Here is a 7,638-nt window from a genome sequence, read left to right on the forward strand (position 1 = left end):
TTCAATGAAATTTTAATGATTATTGGAAAATGCTCTTGCCTTTCTCATTAGGAAAGGATAAGCAATCACTGGGAAAAACGACCTTTTAACCGAGGGATGAAAGACCGAGTGTCATATACCCCTTCGAATCAGTGACTCAGTGACATATTCAAATTATGAAGAAATATGCATTCAATTCACTCAGAGATAGCTACATCGATTTTCATACGGTTATATTCAAATGAAAGGACTTAGTATCCCTTGGAAAATTCCTGAAAATTTAAGGGTGATCAGTCCGAAAAAGTTGAATAATTATAAATTTATATAGTTTGTAGACCTTAGTAGTTGACTAACACAGCTCAATTCAGTTATACCGTTTATCAATTTTCGGTACCGGAAGTAACAGGAATAGTGGTCGAAACTATAAAATGAAACGCACTCCGATTTCTCAAAGATAATTAGACTGACCTGTACAAATTTAGATCATATGAAAGGTCTTACAGTTTCGTAAATTGTTGTCGAATTTCATCCGGATCCGACTTCCGGTTCCGTAATTATAGAGTGATGAATATTAAAATTTCAAACCGTCGGATTGATTTATTTATTTATTTATTTGTCGTCAATCAAAAGTAGACCATAAGGATAATTACAATAATCGTCTTAAATTAGTAAACTATTCTAAATAGATCACTAAATAATGTATAATTTATTATGAGTTAAATAATTATAATTGTCTTACCGAATAGAACTGAAATATTGCTTTAGTTTGTTTTTTGACATAGTGAAATCGACTGCTTCTGAATGCTTGTTGTATACATCCATCAATTGATTTATTGGCCCATTTTTTGCATAGTTTGTTCGCTGGTGGTTTGTAATAAAAATATTTCGATTTCTTAAAGGCCGAGATGGTATGTAAAAATTTAGTTCGGACAGGAGTCTACGCGATTCGAGACAATGTCATTTACAAATGAGACCATTGAAAATTCTCTGCGTTCTTTTAATGTTTGAATACTGATCAGCATACAGCGGGCTTTATCGGGCGGAAGAGGAAGTCTTGTCCAAACTAATTTACGAAGTGCAAATAACAAAAATTGTTTTTGAACTGATTCAATTCGATCTTCCCAAGTGATTAAGTAAGGTGACCAAACTAAGCTACAGTATTCTAGTACTGACCGAACATAGGCAATGTATAATGTTTTAATTGTATACGGATCGGGAAAACAGTAACAAAATCGTTTTATGAATCCTAGCATGTTATTGGCTCTGTTTATGATTGTATTATAATGGTCAACAAAAGTCATTTTAGAATCTAGTATTATTCCTAAGTCCCTAATTCTTTCGTATTTTTGAACTGTTTGACTTCCAAGAGTAAGTATCAAGTCAGGTATATTTCGTTTTTTAATGAATGTTATTCTACTGCATTTTTTCACATTTAGTTGAAGAAGACTTTTGTTACACCATGTATAAAAAGAAAGAATTTCTTCTTGATAAACCTTGGCATCCTCACTTTTCTCTATTTCTAAAAATAGTTTTATATCGTCTGCGTATATTAGAATTTTTATTTTTATTAAAAGAAAGGAAATGTCGTTAACAAACAAGATAAATAAAAGAGGACCTAAATGAGATCCCTGGGGGACCCCGGAACTCCATGATTGCCGATGCAAAGAACGTAACTTCCGAAACTGTGCTAGACGGTTCCACTTTTTAGTTTTTTAATGATCAAACGAGCCGAATTTGGCTATACCGGTACCCAGTTTTTGTTTCCGGCAATTGCACAAATTTTTAGAATTTTCTTGTTATCGATTATAAGGAAGGCATGATTACACCACTAGGTGGATTGAAACAGACACCCTTAGAATCCTTTATATTTATCAGTTAGTTTGTTTTTCAATTGTGTATGTATGATTCACCGCTGTAAAAAATGCTCAAGGATCTCTACTAGCAAGATTTCAATTAATTAGAAGATTAAAGTCATGCTTGAAATATCCATTCATTTGACGAATTACGTGTTTGTAATTTGCGTAAGATGTGGAATTGCGCCACTTGACTCTCTTCCATTCACAATAAAGGGTGGTACTATGAAAAATTGTCAACTTGGACAACGTTTTTTTTCATCGAGCATGAAATCAACCTAGTGGTGTAATGATTCCTTTTTATATCACTCAAAATTCTTCTCTTTGACACTTGAATAAAATCAGGAAAGTTTGTTTGGGTATCAAATCACAAGAAACAAGGGAATGGGAGCAGTATAATATTCAATAGTAATCTCCTGGACCATGAGACGTTCCATTTGAATCTACATTTTTGACTGTCGATCCAGTCATCCCTGAGAAAACGACGTGAATTTTAGAGGTTTTTAATCACATTTTCCGAAACTGGGCACTGGGATAGAATCTAATGGAAATCAATTTGTGATAAAATTGTACAAAATGCTAAATCGTCAGTGACCCTATGCTTGCAAAATGCATCAGTTTTAGATAGACAAAATTTAATTCATATTGAAAAATGTGTTTTTTTAGTGAATCGACTTCAAATTTTGCAAATTTTAGTGTAGAATTTTGCTAGACGAATTGTGAAAATTTGACCGAGCATGAGCATCACTAGTACAACATTTTTGTAGGATTTGTCATTTTTCGATTATAACTATTGGGAAAATATGAAAACTTTAACCCTTTCAAAAGACAGTGCAAGTGTTGATAATTGAAATGTACAGAAAGATTTACCTTATGATCAAAAAAGAACCGGAATTTTCATTTTAAAATTCCCGCGATTGTCCAATCTCTAAACTTTTATTCTCTCAACGTTGGCAATACTTTCATACACATTCTGTCAAATTTTGACGCATATCGTACGATTAGTTTTTGTTTGGCGTCTATACAAAGAAGTTGAAAAATTTTCGTGTGGCGATTTTTATAATGGATGAAAATTTAGAACAATGGCTCGCCTTCGAAGCGCCATTCGGTCGATTGTTGTGCGGTTTCGACGTCATATTCATAGATCCACCTACAAAGTCCGCCGCAGTAAAGCGTCGGTTGAAGGTTTCTTGCGTAAGAAATCCGATAGACTCGCTCATTTCGTTTACGGAGCGGCTGGCATCCAGATGTTCTGGAAGTGTAGGGTAACCCTTAGTAAAAGCTAAAGTAATTTTTATAGAAACTTAAAAGTTCCTTGAGACCGGAATCGGTCTGCATAGCGACTAATCGTGAGTGTATTCGAATTCCAGTGAACAAAGCGCTCGTCCAACGGGCGGTTTATATTGGACTGAGGTTCTTGGACCAGCGGACTATCTATTCTCTACGCGTGACGGAGAATCCCCGAGGCTCGTGTGCCCGCCATTTTGGTAGTCAAACGGAGTGGTTGGTAAGTTCGCATATTTCGTAGCGAAATTCTCACAGCGGCCACCAATTACCGCTTGTGTATTCGAGAGCAGGCACTCGGGCTGTACGTTGTCAATTGCGTACCGAGTTGCCTGGTCTGAAGCGGAAGTTCATTCCGTTCTGAGGTGGTCAGCAGCGGAAGTTTAGTAAGCGAAGGCCATCCAGAGCACGTTGGCTTTCGTGAAGGACCTTCCCGGGAAAACGTGCGCCGCTTGTGACGCTACGTCCGCTCTCGCAAAACAAAGAAAATCGGAAGCTTCCGTCCAGCCGCGCCACCCTCCGCATCTTTAATTCGGCCATATCGCACACGAGTCCTGTTACGAGTCGCCTTCCCGCCGTCTCGCCGCCATCGTTCCGGCAGCGTCACCAGTCGCCATTACGCCAGGCGGCATCTGCAGCCATCACCATTGACCGTCGCCCATCTTCGTCAGCAAAAACCCTGCGCGCTAAAAGCGTTTAGAGCTAAGCTGTCCAATACGAATGAACGCAATGAGTCAATAAGAGAATTTGAATTTCCAATTATTGAGTGTTAATACATCCTTTCCGTTTCTTCCGTTACCTTGAATAAAGTCTTTCTTAATCTCCTCACACGACTTGCGTTATGTTTTATTCGAAAGCTCTATACGTGTCGGCCCATGTTTACCAGATGGCGAAGGCGAAGATTGTCATTAACGTTTACAATAGCCGTTCGGGTCGTTCCCTGAGATTCTCAAACCAGAGTCGACCGGTGACCTCCCGATTGCGGGAGTGGCGCATAAGTCACCGAGTTTTCCTAAATTTTGTGGCTCGAAGCACGAACGGTTACATCACCAGTTATGATGCATTCGATGAATGTGGGGCCACTATCTGCGTTGGAAATCATCTCTTTGGCCACATCAACACGACGCTGTTTTTGAATGAAATTCAGCTTTTTTGGCACCAGCCGAGAAGCGACGCGTTTCAAACCCAAAACATCAGTTAAAATGTGTTCGGCTGATCCATAAGAGATGCTCAACAACACACCAATCTCTCTAATCGGTACAGAACGATTTTGCAACACGATTTACTTCGCCGATTCAATGTTTTCTTCAGCAACAGATGTTGTTGGGCGGCCAAGGATCTCATCATGATCCAAGCTTGTACGACCACCTTTGAAGCGTTTATACCACTCGTATGCCTGTGTTTTTCCTAGACACGATTCACCAAAGGCATTTTCTAACATTTTCAACGTTTCGGAACACTTAAATCCATTTGCAACACAAAAACTAATCGTACGATATGCGTCAAAATTTGACAGAATGTGTATAAAAGTGTTGCCAATGTTGAGAGAATAAAAGTTTACCGATTGGACAAGCGCGGGAATTTTAAAATGAAAAGGTATTCAAGTATGAGAGAGTGCTGCCAAAACATTTGTTCGAGTTGGTGTGAAATTCGTTAATAACGTTCTTGGGGACCATAAGAGCTTTCATAAAAATCTATTTGTGTAAAAATCGGTTTAGCCATCATCGAGAAAATCAAGTGCTAATTTTGTCATACAAGCATACGGACCGATTTCCGACCTCGACGAATTGCGCCGAATGGTATATAACGCTCGTTATTTTTTATATCGTATTTATACCTGGCTTTAACCTAATTTTGGTCGTTCGCCGGGTTTGTATCCAAAAGTGTGGGGGGTGTGAAATCATGGGGAGAGAGGGAGGGAAGGTATTTGTAAATTACAATGTGTTATTTTACAATTAATATTTATCAGAGGTTCTAGAGTTTTGATGGCCGCGGAGGAACATCCTCGGGGGGTCCGGCCCCCGGTGGATGGCCGCAGACTAAGTCCGTCCAGATCTAGTTCGCTGTGTTATTCCGACCTTCGTTTGGATTGGTATGGCTTGTTTCAACGGGTTGTTCCAACTGTCGGCCGCGGACAACATCCCCGGGGGCATGACGCTCGATCATTCGGAAGTTGATTGAAAAGACGGCTATCACAGTGATTGCATAGCCTTCGTATATCTGAAAGGCGAAACAAACCAGACTGGCAACTTCCAAGAAAGTGATAATTTTAAATTGTGTTGATAAGCAAAGCAAGTCAGTCAGAGTACGATCATGGAAGCTGTATATGAAGATGCTGACGAAACTTCTCATCCATCTGTCAAAATATTCCTTCCAAGTAAGATTTGATTTGTATGTAGCTCAACGTTAAATTTCGAAACAAGACAAGAAGTATTAGTATACCATTGTATTGGAATTTACCAAGGAGGCTGTGCAATACTTTCATTAGAAATTATTTTCTACGATTTGTGTTTTAGTCTTTGTTAAGACGAAGAGCCATCTTGAGCTAGCTTTAAATATGATCAGCATCTAGAGGGGAAAACAGATTGAAAAAATGACATGCGAATGCAATTATGTTATGAATACCGCGAAAATGTTACCGCAGAGACGGAACTCGAACCCGTAGTTAACTCCTAATCGGAGAAATTGTTTTACCAATTAAAATACCCTGCACATTTTCTGTATGGACTGATTTGAACCTGAAAAAGATTTGATATTTTGATAAAAAGTAGACTGTAGCACTATTTATCCGGTGCTTGGATAAAGCAGATGCTATCTCTACATTCTTTTGGTGATTCCGGAAATAGTGGCTAGTGTATGAATCGATTCTAGAAAAGTTAAGCTTAATGATTTCAATATACAAGATGATTGGTGGAGCAATAATTCAATGATGTAAGGATGCTTTCTCCTAAACGCAGTCCTTTTTATATTGGAGAATAAAACGTCTCATCTCGTTATCAATGGATCCGAATCGTGTTAAATCATCAATTAAAACCGACTAAATCGTCATAAGAAAAGAACACTTCCAATCTTTCAGCAGTATAAATTCATCTCTTTTGGCAAAATAAATGAAGCAAACATTTATATTATTTCTATTACGGAACGAAATAAGCATAGGTATTTACAACTGCCTCGTAAACTAGAATCTCAATCAGAATGCGACGATTGACTTATCAAGTGCTACACACACTTAGATGAACCGGTTTAGAAGAATCCTGTCGTTTCACCCCATCTTCGTTCATTTAACTCCTATTATGTTTTCAGCCGGGAGCGTACCACAGATCAATCTCTCATTTTGCTTGGTCAACAGGTATATTGGAAGCGCAGGTACAGTGTGGTATGTGAATAGTGATCATTAGAGAGATTATTAACAGTATACCTTCTATCTAATATAGTTAAGGAAATATGGAAACAGTTGAATACAGCATCATTCAAGAGATACCGGTAACGCCGCTAGTTTTCCCCAACAGCACCAGTGAGCAAGGCAAGTTACCGTTCGAGTTAGAAGTCAGAGAAGTTATTCGCAACAATATTGTGTTCAAAGTGCATTCGCTTATCTACACGTGCAGTGTATGTGATCGTAAATTTAATAACACCGGAAATTTCGAACGTCATTTGCAAGTTCACAAAGGCCGGCGAAATATATATGCTTGTGATGAGTGTCCCAAAACATTCACCATTCACATGAAATATGTGCAGCACAGGGAATCACACCGTTCACAATGCGTTATTTGTGGTCAAGGGTTCACAACGGTTTCTCAACTGATGATTCATAAACACAAAGAACACAATGAGGACCGGCCGTTCCAGTGCGATCAATGTGGAAAACGTTTTCTGGCCCAAAGGATACTTAAACAACACAAGCGTAGTCATCTAGAAGCTTCCCATTCTTGCGAGTTTTGTTCTAAGGCATATAAACGGAAAGAAGATCTACTCAAACATTACGAAACGCACTGATGAGCTATGCGTAAACATGATATGCATGAAGAATTAGGAAAACAATAAACATACATGCTGGGGTACGATTATCAGGTACCAGCCCCAACAGTTGAAAATTTTATGAGATAGCATTTTGTACCTCGCAATCAATGTTCACACATAAACTTACTGGAAAATATTGATTTTGATTTTATCCATGATATTTATAAATATAATCTATCACCATAGTTGGTCCATTTACCTATCATATTTGTTTTTTGTTTAGTGTTTGGTTGAAGAAGAGAAAAATAATTGCATTTACATAATCATGTTAATTTTATTTGTTCACGTTTCGTCTCCGATGCATCGAAGTGTTATCAGTTTGTATTGAGCTGTTAGAGCGGCTTAACAGCTTAACATAAACCGCTAAGCAGATGTTATCCCAAGTAGCAAATGTAACTTATTGAAATTTCAAGATGTTCTGCAATTGTTTTAGAATTATTATTTATGTTTGATATGTTTAGAAAGATTTTCAAATATATTAAAATTGGTTGTGCTACTTATA

Source organism: Malaya genurostris, chromosome 3, assembly GCF_030247185.1.
Source record: "Malaya genurostris strain Urasoe2022 chromosome 3, Malgen_1.1, whole genome shotgun sequence".
In the NCBI taxonomy this organism is placed as follows: Eukaryota; Metazoa; Arthropoda; class Insecta; order Diptera; family Culicidae; genus Malaya; species Malaya genurostris.